Source organism: Bubalus kerabau, chromosome 3, assembly GCF_029407905.1.
Source record: "Bubalus kerabau isolate K-KA32 ecotype Philippines breed swamp buffalo chromosome 3, PCC_UOA_SB_1v2, whole genome shotgun sequence".
NCBI lineage: Eukaryota > Metazoa > Chordata > Mammalia > Artiodactyla > Bovidae > Bubalus > Bubalus kerabau.
In genome coordinates, this window is record NC_073626.1 from 6329027 (window position 1) to 6345340 (window position 16314).

Sequence of the window (16314 nt, forward strand, 5' to 3'; positions counted from 1 at the left end):
TCAATTCTTCAGCACTCAGCTGAAGAGTTATGGTCCAACTCTCACATCCATACATGACTTCTGGAAAAACCATAGCTTTGACTAGACAGACCTTTGTTGGCAAAGTAATGTCTCTGCTTTTTAATATGCTGTCTAGGTTGGTCATAGCTTTTCTTCCAAGGAGCAAGCATCTTTTAATTTCATGGCTGCAGTCACCATCTGTAGTGATTTTGGAGCCCAAGAAACTAAAGTCTGTCACTGTTTCCATTGTTTCCCCATCTATTTGCCATGACATGATGGGACCAGATGCCATAATCTTAGCTTTTTTAATGTTGAGATTTAAGCCAGCTTTTTCACGTTCCTCTTTCACTTTCATCAAAAGGCTCTTCAGTTCCTCTTTGCTTTCTGCCACAAGAATGTTGTCATTTGCATACCTGAGGTTATTTATATTTCTCCTGGCAATCTTGATTCCAGCTTGTGCTTCATCCAGCCCAGCATTCTGCATGATGTACTCTGCATGTAAGTGAAATAAGCAGTGTGACAATATAGAGCCTTGACGTACTCCTTTCCCGGTTTGGAACCAGTCATTGTTTTTGTTTTTGTTTTTGTTTTTTTGCCTGACATTTATCTTTGTATCATTGGTGTATCCAGCACAAGTGCTTTGACCAGAAGAAATGCTTTAAAAAAAAAAAGGTTAAACAATCATATGCCAGAGAAATTAATCCTATGCAGAATGATAGCTTGAAGTACTATTACAAGGTCTACCTTTTCAAAGAAAAATAGTGTCCCATTTAATTTTGTGACTACTCTAAATTTCAGTTGACACTAGAATGCACATCATTGTGTAAGCAATTTGTCAGTGCTAAATAAATAGCGTTAAGCCTAAAGATGGACAGAACCATCGGATCAACCAAGCCACCACTCATGTCCCCGGACAAGAGATGGAGCCCATTCTTCAGCCTTTAAAAACATTTTTAGGCAAGTGTAAGACAGAGGGTGAGATGGCTGAATGGCATGACCGACTCTATGGACATGAGTTTGAGTAAACTCCGGGAGTTGGTGATGGACAGGGAAGCCTGGAGTGCTGCAATTCATGGGGTCGCAAAGAGTCAGACACGACTGAGCAACTGAACTGAACTCAACTGAAGACATGAATCATCTATTTTTTTAAATAGACTATGGCCTGTTTCTTTTTTTTATTCTCTATTTTATTTTATTTATAAATGGGCAAAGATAGGGACTTCTCTAAGACTATTTTATAACAATATATTTAACCAAAATTGTGTAGGGATATTTTATATGATTTGTGTAAATATTCCAAGACTTGGTTTATGTTTAAAATGAAGCAGAAGCATCTGTTGAAAAATGCCATAACCCTGTGGCAGCTGCTATTAAACCATTAACAGGATCAGGTTTCATTTAAACCAGATTTACCATTTTCTACAACAGCCCATGGGAGAGCTAAAAACATTAGGCACAAATTACTGACAAAAGAGATTCTTAATCAAGCCATACTTTTCATTTGGCTAGTTGGCTGCGAGTAACCTTTGTGATAAGAGAATAAAAGCTAAGTGATGCAGAGGAGGAAAAAGGAAGTCAGAAACCTGTTTCCGACCATCGTTTAAAAATGAAGCCGAAATGATGCTATTATAGTAATTTCATCAGTTTTATCCCTGCATTTAGAAGTGAAAACTAATGCCTTCTTAGACTAACCTGATCTTACTCAGTGATATGTTCAAAACAGATTAAGAAGTTACCCAGTACTGACCCAATTCTATCATCAATTTTCCTGTGGTCTTGGGCAAGTCACTTCTTTTTTTTGTATCTTACTTTCCATGCACTCAAATGTCTTCACCCATAAAAAACAAAATTATAAACATCTTCCTCATAGAGGTGATGCACTTGTCAGCTTGTATAATGAATATAAAAATGCTCATAAAATGTGAATACACACAATTATTATTACTATCTGTCTTAAGACTTTATCCCAACTATTTCTACTACTCAGTTTACAGTTTATTTTCATAAAGGAGAAAAGAGCATTTTAAGACTGATTGAACCTCATCAGATAAATACGTAAAACACAAGTAACATTTTGTGCACAAGAGATAGTTCTAGACTCCCAAGCATAACCCGAACACCTGGTGCAAAACATCAGGCACCATCGTGTCACCTGTAACAATACAAATAAGAAGCCAGGCTTTGAGCACTAAAGAAACTTCATTTCAGCCTATTTCACAAGATAGAGCTGTCACGTGAAATTACCCTGACGGTCCCCTCCTCCCAAAATAAGTATTTGAATAAGACAAAACCTAGTCACTGATAACGATTGAAGAAGAGGATCAGAGCCATATGTTACCAAATACAGGAATTTATCTGACAGCAGCGGTCATGTTAATCTTTCATTGCCTTTCTCGTGCTGTGTGTTATAGGAGAGACCTTTTGCCCAGTAATGTGTAGCTTGGGACTCATTTGTTTCCTCCATGGCAAGAAAGGATCACTAAGTTTCATTGTATCTCTCAGAGGATCCTTTCCATAAACCTGAGTATTTCCACAGCCCTCCTACGAGGTAGACTTCTTCACAGGTGGGAACCCACCTGCAATGCGGGAGATGTAAGAGACACAGATTCAATCCCTGGGCGGGTAAGATCCCCTGGAGAAGGAAATGGCAACCCACTCCAGTATTCTTGCCTGGAGAATCCCATGGACAGAGGAGCCTGGCAGGCTACAGTCCATATGGTCGCAAAGAGTTGGACATGACTGAAGCAACTTAACATGCCTATGATGTATGCTTCCTTATTTATCTGTAGCTTTGTCACTGAGTACTTATAATAAGGGAAATAAATGATCGGTCTGCCCCCAACTATCAGTACTATCTCATCACGAAAGTCCTAGTAGTTGGAGGTCATGATTCTCTCTTTATTTTCTGTGTACCATCAATGGCATTCTTTTTGAAGGAAGAGACAGTACAGGGTGAATTTCATTGCATAACATAAAGGCAATGCATTTGATCTTCCATATTATGAAGATGCATGTGAAAGGAGAGTGGAGAACAAGAAGAAAACAAACAAATGAGAATTTTGAAGCCTGAAGTTTGCATGGAGGATTGGAAGAGAAAGCAAAATTCTTTCCACTTGGACACCAAATACTTTTAAATTGAAGCAACTCAGAAAGGATTAGGGAAGTCTTACAAAATGATGAAAATGCACATTGACAAAGTATTTTTCAATTTTCTGGATTTTCTGAAATATTTGGAATGACTATTGTTTTCATACTAAGAAAAAGTTATTTTTAAAAAAAGATAAAGCAATTTCAAAAATATTTCTTCAAAGTTCTTCTCCTTACAATGGAGGGGGTTATAAATGACCATAATTCTTACTGTAATGAAGAAAAGATTTCAATTAAATTACAAAGTTGTGTATATTTCTGAATTCCTTGGGGAACTTTGGACATAAAGAAATTTAGGAGAAACTAAATCTCAAAGAGGATAAACCCTTCATATATGAGTTAGGACTAGAAGTAGCTTTAATCTCAGAGAACAGGCAAGGGAGCAAGTCTGTCATTGGGTGAGAGACTTTGCAGGTAAAGGAGAAATTGCTGAACTTTTAACAGTCTGGACTGATGTGGAATATTGAACACACATAAGCCACTGAAGTGTGGGGGTTTGTTACCAGAAAATAACAAAGATTGACATTCTCTGTTCTGTACTAACTCATATCCAGTCTTTCTGTTGTTTTTTAAGATGCATGAACACTGATGATTTATTTTTTAAAATAATTTTATTTCTTTCTTTTTCATTGTGCTGTATCTTCATTGCTGAGCGGGCTTTTCTCTAGCTGCAGTGAGCGGTGGCTACCCTCCAATTGCAGTACATTTTCATTGTGGTGGCGTCTCTTGTGGAGCACGGGCTCTAGCAAGCACTAGCTTTAGTGTTTGTGGCACGTAGGCTCAGGAGCTGTGGTTCCCACCCTCTAAAGCACAGGCTCAGTAGGAGTGGTGCACAGCTTTAGTTGCTCTGAGGCATGGGGGATCTTCCTAGATCAGGGCTCAAACCTGTGTCTCCTGCATGGGCAGGAAGATTTTTCTTTTTACCACTGAGCCACCAGGGAAGTCCTGACTCACATCCAGTCTTAACGACTGTATAAATATAATTATCCCATCAAAATAGCTTCAGAAACATAGTTCTAAGTCACTGGATATAAAATCAAAATTCTAGTGGCTCTTTTGTCAGTGGCTCATTGGTGAAGTATCCACCTGCCAGTGCAGGAGACATAAGAGATTCAGGTTCGATCCCTGGGTCAGAAAGATCCCCTGGAGGAGGGTATGGTACCACACCAGTATTCTTGCCTGAAAAATCCCATGGATAGAGGAGCCTAGCAGATTATAGTCCATGGGGTCGTGAAGAGTTGGACACAACTGAAGCAACTTAGCACACACGTAAGCATGATAAGGTCAACAGTAGAGGAACATCTGAATATGCACATAACCTGCACTTCTGTAGACAAACAGAGTACCCAGTAATACTTGAGTTGTTTGTGGTAGGTCTGCAATGACGCAGCTTGGACATGATGCTTTGGTTGGAATTCTTACAAACACATCTTCAATGGTTCTGACTTTATATATCTGTCACCTCAGTCCCAGTTGCTCAATCCTGCCCTGTGTAATTCTTTCTCTCATTTGAAAAGAAAGCTATATGTCCTCGTGGGTTAAAAGCATGGGCTTTGGCATCATACAAACATGAGATCAAATCCCAGTTTACCACTTAAACAAGTAACCTACCATCTTTGGATGGATCTTGGTTTCACCATGTACAAAGTGCTGGGAAGGGGGTGGAGGAGGGGACTGGGGGGAAAGGACAGCGGTGATGAAAAGGAGGTGGCAGGTAGAGAGAAGGGGAAGAGAACAAAACGGTGTCTTTGGGGACTCTTATTCTGTAAGGAATAAGTGTAGTAATGAAAATAAATAAGTGTATTTAATTTGCATTAGAAAACAGCAGTCTTCTATTTGAGGCAAACAATTCTGGACAGAGGCGTACAGGGTAATCTAGGTTATCTAGTGAGAGTTTAATAGCACCATTTTATTTTCCCGTCCATTCCCTCAGCCAAGATAAATAAATAGACAAATTAGCTCTAATCCCCTGTCTTTCTGCTGCAGGATGAAAGAAAGTAATTATTCTTGGAAACTTATCTTGGCCTGGGGATCAAGGACAGAGGTTGGTAACAGCTCTAACTATCATAGCTTCTGCATAGAAGAAGAGAAAAAAATCTTACACCTACATCATTGGAAAACCAGTGCTTTGTGTGTAAATGTAATAGCTCCAGTTCCCTGTTTTAGAAATTGTTTGTTTTTTTTTTTTTAGTTTCTTAATCCTAACAGTAGAGTATCAACTATTCATCTGTTGTTATCGCTTAGCCACTAAGTTGTGTCCCACTTTGCAACTCCACGAATTGTAGCCTACCAGGCTCCTCTGTCCATGGGATTTCCCAGGCAAAAATACTGGAGTGGGTTGCCTTTTCCTTCTCCAGGGGATCTTTCCAACCCAGGGATCGAACCTGTGTTGCCTGCACTGGCAAGTCGATTCTTTACCACTAAGCCACCAGGGGAGCTCTCATCTCTATTGAAAGTTGACTAAATGCAAGGTACTTTTTGAATCACTTTATCCTTATGAACTCAATCACTATGATAATTGTACAAAATAGATCCTGTTGTTTACTCCAAGTGACAAGTGATGCCCCTGAGGCAAAGAGAACTGGGGCAAGGTCACACCCAAGGTCACACAGAAAATAGGTGTAGAGGGTAGAGCTGGGATTTGATTCCTGGCAATGAGCTCCAGAGCCATTCATGCTGTGCTTCCTGAGTGTTGGAGGTGAGCATCAGAAGGCCTACCTTGGATTCCTGGTGAAGAGGCTCTGGACCACTTCTCTAAACCCTATTTCCTGTCACCTGTGATCCCTACAGACTGAGGAGCTGGGCTCTCCCCCACATGTTTCTCTGTATTCAGCCTGTTCCCTCCATCATTGCTACCACTGGGTTCAGCCATCAAAAGCAGACCCAGAGCTTATCAAGGGAAAACATGCTTCCTCCAACAGAGCTCCATCATCCCAGCACCCTTAACTTCATCTTCCAGGATCCTTAAAGAATGAGTCTTTCGGAATATATATATGTATTTACAAATGCAAATGCCTATATGTTTATATATATTTATAAATATGAATGCTATATGTTTATTTGTTCATTTAAATATAATTTGTATATTATTTATTTATATAAAATTTATATTATTTATTTATATATATGTGTATAAACACATATGGACTTCCCTGAGGGCTCACTGGTAAAGAATCCACCTCCCAATGCAGGAGAACCGGGTTCCATTCCTGGGTTAGAAAGATCCCCTGGAGAAGGAAATGGCAAACCCACTCCAGTATTCTCGCCTGGAGAATCCCATGGACAGAGGAGCCTGGCTGGCTACAGTCGATGTGGTTCCAAACAGTCGGACGCAACTTAGCAACTAAACAACAACAGACAATTGTGTATATAACTGAATCGCTTTGCTATACACCTGAAACTAACACAACATTGCAAATTAACTATAATTTTAATATAAATAATGAGTCCAAGTGTTAGATTCATCAGATAGCTTACAAATTAGTAATTCTGAAATAAAAATCTCCCTAAAATGAGATAAGAGGTCTATGATCTCTCAAACCTACCGTCCCTGAATCTCATTTTGTGATTTCTTAAGAACAAATTTAATTATTTGGGAAACATTCACAATCGTGCAATGATGTCCTCAAGGACATCATCTAGGTTTGTGTGAGAATTACCCTTTAATTTGGTTTGTGTGAGAATTACCCAAAGGCATTTGTTTAAAATGCAGACTTCTAGGGCCCATTCTCATCCTTAAATCAGTAAGTCTGAGGTGAAGCTTGGGAATTTTTATTTTTACAGGCAGGGTAAGGTAATAGTGATTCACATGGTCCTTCAGAAGAGACTTTGAGAATCAATGTCCAATATAGATACCAAGACAAGACAGGTTCGTGTGTCCTTGATCACATGTCTAATTGACTTCCACAGCTCAGGGCAAGCACAATTCTGTCTGAGATCAAACTGATTCATACCTGAATAATTACTGGCTAAAAAATATGGCCTTGCCACCATTTTCCATCAAACATGACTGAAATCAAGAGGAAATATATGGCATGTCATCTCATTACATCGCAATTCCATTACCTGACCTCAACCTCAATATGTCATAACTCATCTCTTCACATGCTACTCAAATGTTCAACTAAGAATATTTCACTCTAGGGAGATGGCAAAATCTAATTGAATATTTTAATTTAGAAAATTTAGTTCTGGGATTTCTCCCCCCATATTCCGCCCCCCCTTTTTTTTTGACTGTGAAAACAAAAAGTTAAATTTTCTTTTCAGTTTCTCCTTGTTAGGCAAAAGATAGATTTTTCCCTTCATTGTCCCTGAGAGTTGAAGACATTGGGGAAAAATTGGGCACAGCCCATTACTTTTACAAACCCCAGTGACTGAGCCTCAATGCACAAAAAGATGGCATTTCTGAACATCTGCAGCCTGATTAGATCAAAGACCAACAAATTAACCACAAATGGTTTTACAAGGAACAGGCAAATACATCATTTGGAAAGGATAAAATTTTTGGCAATAATTGCTAATCAACACTTTCCCTTTGGGAAACCCACATGGTACCAAAGATATATCTGGCAATAATATTAATGCCTGTGCAGCATCTTATATTTTACAAAGCTCTTACATGCACATTATAACATTTGATCTGCATGTCAATGTGGTTAATATTAGCCCATTTTACAGGTGATTGAAAAAAGATTTAGACAAGTAATGATTTGTTCATGTTCTCCCAGCTACTAACATTATTGATTTGACTATGTCAAAAGCCATATCTAAATTTATGCTTCCCTTCATTCAATCATTCATTCACACACATTTATTAAAAGCCCATTTATATTTCAGCAAATATCTCTTTTTGGTATTACTCAATGCCAAACAAATGTAAAAGGAGAACCATTTTAATGAAACTATGCAACCACACCCTTGCTGCTTACCAGGTAGCTCAGTGGTAAAAGAATTTGCCTGCCAATGCAGGAGGTGCTAGTTCAATCCCTGGGCCAGAGAAAATACCCTGGAGAAGGAAACGGCAACTCACACCAGTATTCTTGCCTAGGAAATCTCATGGGTGGAAGAGCCTGGTAGGCTCTCATCCATCGGGTCCCAAAAGAGTCGGACATGACTTAACAACTAAATGACAACTTCAGCAACAGTTTTAGGCACTGATGATAAAAACAATTAAACAAAACTTCTTTTTCTTTTGAGCTACAATCTGGTGGGGGAGAAGACAAGTAATAAATAAGATGATGTCAATAGTGATAAATGCTCTACTTGATCACTAAGGATATTAGAATAATAAAAGGAAATTAGAGATATACTAGAAAATGACCAGAGGAGGAGCTATTTTATTAAGAAAATCTTGTCTCAGGAGGGGGCACTTGACCTTGGACAGCAGTGTCAAGGCTAGAGGAGGAACCTCATGGCCAGAAGCCACGTTTAATACAGTGACCTTATAATAAGAATGAGCTTGGTCTGTTCAGAGAAGAGAAAGTGAAACTCGAATGAAACACACAAGCAGAAAAGCCACATGCAAGGAAATTAGAAAGGAGGATGGGAACCAGATCACATAAAGCTTGGAGGGCCAGGTAAGGAATTTGGATTTTTAGTCTGAGTGTTATGGAGCCACTAGGGGAGCTTAAGCAGGGGCCTGACATGCTCAGCTTTGCAGTCTACTAGATTGACCTTTATTGGTGCTTGAACTTAGTGATTTTTTGTTTGTTTGCACATAAATCCTTTTCCTGCCAACCACTAAAACTCTGAGAGCCCCATCAGTTCAAAGCCATGGACTACTGTTTGGTACACGCATGAGGCAGATGGATAGGAAAAGATAGCCAGCCTTGTTCTTCGCAATTACCAGACCATGTGACCTTGGAGAAATTCTTTACCCACGTCAGCCCTTTGTGACTTCACTCAGTGTTCATAAGAGAATTAGTGCCTTAAAAGTCATTGTAAAGCATTTTGTATAGATGTTGAAATATTAAAACTTATTCCCTCTGAATATGAGTGAGTTCAAATATAGAAGCAAGTTCCTCCCCTTTAGAGAATTCAAAATGATTTGATTGTTGAATTGCATGCAAAGTGAACAAGAACTACTATTTGGTAACTAGGGCGTTCTGAACCCTGAATAAATCAGATGTGAACAGATGTAGAGAACAGACACAAAAGGACAAAGGTGGATTTACGGCATTTCAGCAGCATTTCCAATAAAATGAAGAATGTACATCTGCATAAAATACCAAATTGTTTAAAAAGTTAAAACACTTTTCAACTATCAGATCAGATTAGTCGCTCAGTTGTGTCCAACTCTTTGTGACCCCATGAATCGCAGCACGCCAGGCCTCCCTGTCCATCACCAACTCCCGGAGTTCACTCAGACTCACGTCCATTGAGTCAGTGATGCCATCCAGCCATCTCATCCTCTGTCGTCCCCTTCTCCTCTTGCCCCCAATCCCTCCCAGCATCAGAGTCTTTTCCAATAAGTCAACTCTTCACATGAGGTGGCCAAAGTACTGGAGTTTCAGCTTCAGCATCAGTCCTTCCAAAGAAATCCCAGGGCTGATCTCCTTCAGTATGGACTGGTTGGATCTCCTTGCAGTCCAAGGGACTCTCAAGAGTCTTCTCCAACACCACAGTTCAAAAGCATCAATTCTTCAGTGCTCAGCCTTCTTCACAGTCCAACTCTCACATCCATACATGACCACAGGAAAAACCATAGCCTTGACTAGACGAACCTTTGTTGGCAAAGTAATGTCTCTGCTTTTGAATATGCTGTCTAGGTTGGTCATAACTTTCCTTGCAAGGAGTAAGCATCTTTTAATTTCATGGCTGCAGTCACCATCTGTAGTGATTTTGGAGCCCAGAAAAATAAAGTCTGACACTGTTTCCCCATCTATTTCCCATGAAGTGATGGGACCAGATGCCATGATCTTCATTTTCTGCATGTTGAGCTTTAAGCCAACTTTTTCACTCTCCTCTTTCACTTTCATCAAGAGGCTTTTTAGTTCCTCTTCACTTTCTGCTATAAGGGTGGTGTCATCTGCATATCTGAGGTTATTGACATTTCTCCCGGCAATCTGGATTCCAGCTTGTGTTTCTTCCAGTCCAGCGTTTCTCATGATGTACTCTGCATATAAGTTAAATAAACAGGGTGACAATATACAGCCTTGACGTACTCCTTTTCCTATTTGGAACCAGTCTGTTGTTTCATGTCCAGTTCTAACTGTTGCTTCCTGACCTGCATACAGATTTCTCAAGAGGCAAGTCAGGTGGTCTGGTATTCCCATTTCTTTCAGAATTTTCCACAGTTGATTGTGATCCACACAGTCAAAGGCTTTGGCATAGTCAATAAAGCAGAAATACATGCTTTTCTGGAACTCTCTTGCTTTTTCCATGATCCAGCAGATGTTGGCTATCTGATCTCTGGTTCCTCTGCCTTTTCTAAAACCAGCTTGAACATCAGGAAGTTCACAGTTCACATATTGCTGAAGCCTGGCTTGGAGAATTTTGAGCATTACTTTACTAGCATGTGAGATGAGTGCAATCATGTGGTAGTTTGAGCATTCTTTGGCATTGCCTTTCTTTGGGATTGGAATGAAAACTGACCTTTTCCAGTCCTGTGGCCACTGCTGAGTTTTCCAAATTTGCTGGCATATTGAGTGCAGCACTTTCACAGCATCATCTTTCAGGATTTTAAAGAGCTCAACTGGAATTACATCACCTCCACTAGCTTTGTTTGTAGTGATGCTTTCTAAGGCCCACTTGACTTCACATTCCAGGATGTCTGGCTCTAGGTGAGTGATCACACCATCGTGATTATCTGCGTCGTGAAGATCTTTTTTGTACAGTTCTTCTGTTTATTCTTGCCATCTCTTCTTAATATCTTCTGCTTCTGTTAGGTCCATACCATTTCTGTCCTTTATCCTTGGAATACAGAATGAATCAGGGAAAAGACTAATAGAGTTTTGCCAAGAAAATGCACTGGTCATAACAAACACCCTCTTCCAACAACACAAGAGAAGACTCTACACATGGACATCACCAGATGGTCAACACCTAAATCAGATTGATTATATTCTTTGCCCCCAAAGATGGAGAAGCTCTATACAGTCAGCAAAAACAAGACCAGGAGCTGACTGTGGCTCAGACCATGAACTCCTTATTGCCAAATTCAGACTTAAATTGAAGAAAGTAGGGAAAACCACTAGACCATTCAGATATGACCTAAATCAAATCCCTTATGATTATACAGTGGAAGTGAGAAATAGATTTAAGGGCCTATATCTGATAGATAGAGTGCCTGATGAACTATGGAATGAGGTTTGTGACATTGTACAGGAGACAGGGATCAAGAGCATCCCCATGGAAAAGAAATGCAAAAAAGCAAAATGGCTGTCTGGGGAGGCCTTACAAATAGCTGTGAAAAGAAGAGAAGCGAAAAGCAAAGGAGAAAAGGAAAGATATAAACATCTGAATGCAGAGTTCCAAAGAATAGCAAGAAGAGATAAGAAAGCCATCTTCAGCAATCAATGCAAAGAAATAGAGGAAAACAACAGAATGGAAAAGATTAGGGATCTCTTCAAGAAAATCAGAGATACCAAAGGAACATTTCATGCAAAGATGGGCTTGATAAAGGACAGAAATGGTATGGACCTTTTCAACTATAAGGCAGTCAATACTCATCTATTTGAAGTCTGCCATGTAACTCATTAGAAGTTTTAGGTTTATTCATTCATTTAAAAAAATATTTATCAAGACACATTTCTAGGTGGCAGAGATTCAGCAGTGAACAAAACAGACACCAGTCCCTACTCTCAAGAAGTTTACATTCTAATGCTGCCAAATATATTTAACATTAAGTGACCACCTGTCAGTATTATGTAATACAGCAGCCTTATGCCCAAGTGAGGCTGGTAAAAATTGAATTGATTATTCAATTGCATGCAGAGTGAACAAGAACTACTATTTGGTAACCAGGGTGCTCCACTCTGAGTAAATCAGATGTGAACACATGTACAAAACAGACACAGAGGACAGAAGAAGAGCCAGAAAAGAGCGAGAGACTTGGCATTAGAGACAGAAGTCTGGTAAAAATATGAAGAAAATTATGGGAACTGATGAGTAGTTTACAGATTTAAAAAACCAACATATCAATTCTTGCTGTGTCCTTTAGGGCAGATTGTGAAACTTTGTGTTTGGACTGTGGGGTGATTTAAACCTGGGTTTGAATCTCAGCTTTGAACATCTGGTCAAGTTCTCATCTCAAAAATCTGTTTCTCTCATCCTCAAGATGGATTTAACAATAGATTGCGTGGTGTGAAATTTGCACTTATTTGGACATTTTAAACGCTTAGGGATGAAACTGGCATAGTGCAGGACTCGACGCACATTACTCTTCCTCCCTGCCAGAGAATATGAGACAATGACAACCGGCTTTTTACACTGATGGCCCTGAAACCTTTCACATCACCTAGTAACAAGGAATAGAGGCAAAAGAGCACTGAATAAATTTAATGGAAACCGAGTTTTCTTAGAAGAGAGATATCAAGAATGGATCAACAAATATTTCTTGAAGCAATGCTTTGAAGGGCTCGAGAAATCTAACATAGCAAAAAGAAGAAAACATGCTACAAAGAAGATTATTATCAGTAAAAAACAATTATAGCTACTTGTTATTCCCTACATGTAACCCACTATACTGAGCAATCTGTACATCACATTATTTAATGCTCACTAAATCTTTATGAATTAGGTATTAGATTCCCATTTTACAAACGAAGGAATTGAGGCCCAGGAGATTAAGTCATTTTCCAAAAGTATTGAATGCTAATAGCCAGGGCTATTCATTATGCATGGTAATAATCAATAATCAAAAAAAGCAGTCATGCTCAAGCTCTGGTTTTCCTAAGATCACTCCTTCCCATGAGTTATTAAAATCATTTCAATTCTTTGAGATTAAATGTCACACAGAAAATAACCTCTTGCGAAATGTTGGGTTCATCATAGTTTAAGAATTAATACTTTAGGTCATTTTAATCAGTTTCTGATATATGTCGTTTTCAGAAAGCACTTCAGGAAAGAACGCTGGGAACCATGACTAATAATGACAAGAATATGAACTATATTCTTCATATACATACTGGAATCTGAACATTACTTAAGTCCTTTACCATCTTAAGTATTTGGGAAGCTTTAAATAAAAAATAAATTTGCCTATTTCTCTGAAATTGAGCATCCTTTTTTCAGGTATAAAACTCCAAACTTATTAATTTCATGGCTATATTTTAAAATGACCGCCAGTACTAGCTAGATGACTACATGATAAGTGTCTCAAAAGTTCAAGAAAAGGCACTAAATTTTTCACAGTATTTGTGTTTCATTCTCAGAGTAATAAAAATATGCCACCCCTTTAATAATGAATAATAGATTCTCAGTTTGATTTACATGCATGGACTAAATGTCATGTTTGAAAAGTTGCCATTTTATTCATATTGGATTTCCCTCCAGTAAAACAAAAATGGTGCCCATCACCTGCTATAATAACGATACCTTGCCACACTGAAGTATAAATATTAACGGGTTGATATACTTCTTAGGACTTCCCTGGTGGCTCAGATGGGAAAGCGTCTGTCTAAAATGTGGGAGACCCGGGTTCAATCCCTGGGTCGGGAAGATCCCCTGGTGAAGGAAATGAAGGAAATGGCAATCCACTCCAGTCTCTTGCCTGGAAAATCCCATGGACAGAGGAGCCTGGTAGGCTACAGTCCATGGGGTCACAAAGAGTCAGACAGGACTGCGCAACTTCACTTTCACTTTCTTTGAGTGAGTGAGTGAAGTCGCTCAGTCGTGTCTGACTCTTTGCGACCCCATGGACTGTAGCCTACCAGGCTCTTCTGTCCATGGAATTTTCCAGGCAAGAGTATTGGAGTGGGTGCCATTTCCTTTTCAGGGGATCTTCCCGACCCAGGGATCGAACCTGGGTCTCCCGCATTGTGGGCAGATGCTTTACTGTCTGAGCCACCAGGGAAGCTACTTCTTAAAGGGCTTCCCAGGTGGCGCTAGCAGCAAAGAACCTGCCTGCCAACACAGGAGACTTAAGTGGGGCAGGTTCAATCCTTGGGTCTATAGGGAAGATGCCCTATAGAAGGGCGTGGCAACCCACTCCAGCATTCTTGCCTAGAGGATCCCATGGACATAGGACCTTGGTGCGGACAGGCCATAAGCTCGCAAAGAGTCAGACACAACTGAAGCTACTCAGCACACATGAGTGCATACTTCTTAAAATTCTATATACCCATGAAATAGCTCAATAACACAGCAAGCTGAAGCCAGGTTTTCTTAGACCTTATTTCAATGATGGCAAATTGATGTATTGAATTCTAAAAGGTTGAAGTTAGTCATTGTTTCTTCTTTCCCATTAAATCAAAGGACAATTCATTGTCACCAGTTCTTTAGGAGCCTTTATATTAGTTTTTTTAGGACCACCATAGCAAAGCTCCATGACTGGAACACTTAAACAACAGGAACTTATTTTCTCAAAGATCTGGAAGCTAGAAGTCTGAAATCAACATGATGCCAGGATTGATTTCTTTGGAAATCTCTCTTCTTGCTTGTCTCCCTGTGTCTTCACATGATCTTCCATGGCTTCTGTGTCCTAATCTCCTCTTCTTATAAGGACACCAGTGCTACTGGATTAGGATTTACCCCAGTGTTCTCAGCTACAGGTTTACCCCAGCTTCAAGTGGGCTTCCCTTGTACCTCAGTTGGTAAAGAATCTGCGTGCAATGCAGGAGACCTGGGTTCTATTCCTGGGTAGGGAAGATCCCCTGGAGAAGGAAATAGCAACCCACTCCAGTACTCCTGCCTGGAGGATCCCATGGACAGAGGAGCCTGGCAGGCCACAGTCTGTGGGGTTGCAAGAGTCAGACACGGCTGAGAGACTGACCCACCGTCGGTGTTCTCATTTTAACTTAACCTCTTAAAGAGACCTTGTCTCCAAGCATAGTCACAGTCTGAGGTCCTGAGATTTAAGACCTCAGCCCATGAATTTGGAGAGAACACAATAGTCTATAAGAGCCCTCTACCTATCTGCTCCCATCTCCCACATCTTCCTTTGTACATACACACAGCATAACTCAAGGACCAGGCATTGCACACAGGAATCAAATGCCTTTTGGGTGAACCAACTCTGAATACAGATATATAATGATTCTTTTTCTTTAAGCACACAAGACTAAATTTGCAACAGCTACCCAAGCAATTTGAGATTCCTGACTTTATTTCTCCAACTCTCAATACAGTTCTTGGTCATTTGCCCATGCATGCTCAGTCGTGTCTAATTCAGCGACCCCATGGACTATAGCCTGCCAGGCTCCTCTGTCCAAGATTCTCCAGGCAAGATTACTGGAGTGGGTTTTCCATTTCCTACTGGGAACGGGCCCCCATCTCTTACATCTCCTGCATTGACAAGCAGATTCTTTACCACTGAATCACCTGGGAAGCCCAGTTCTTGGTCATCAGTGCAGTTCAGTTCAGTTCAGTTCAGTTCAGTTCAGTCAATCAGTCGTGTCTGACTCTTTGTGACCACATGAACCTCAGCATGCCAGGCCTCCCTGTCCATCACCAACTCCCAGAGTTTACTCAAACTCATGTCCATCGAGTCAGTGATGCCATCTAGCCATCTCATCCTCTGTCGTCCCCTTCTCCTCTTGCCCTCAATCTTTCCCAGCATCAGGATCTTTTCCAATGAGTCAGCTCTTTGCATTAGGTGGCCAAAGTTTTGGAGTTTCAACTTCAACATCAGTCCTTCCAATGAACACTCAGGACTGATCTCCTTTAGGATGGACTGGTTGGATCTCCTTGCAGTCCAAGGGACTCTCAAGAGTCTTCTCCAACACCACAGTTCAAAAGCATCAATTCTTATCCACTCAGCTTTCTTTATAGTCCAACTCTCACATCCATACATGACCACAGGAAAAACCATAGCCTTGACTAGACAGACCTTGTTGGCAAAGTAATGTCTCTGTTTTTTAATATGCTGTCTAAATTGGTCATAACTTTCCTTCCAAGGAGTAAGCATCTTTTAATTTCATGGCTGCAATCACCATCTGCAGTGATTTTGGAGCCCCCCAAAATAAAGTCTGACATTGTTTCCACTGTTTCCCCATCTATTTGCCATGA

The 16314-nt window shown here is 40.1% G+C and overlaps 1 protein-coding gene across 1 annotated transcript in view; it reads right to left on the reverse strand.

Moving 5' to 3' along the window:
• The window catches only part of LOC129645359 (uncharacterized), a 288071-nt gene that overhangs the window by 77888 nt on the left and 193869 nt on the right, over positions 1-16314 (reverse strand). The window lies entirely within an intron of this gene.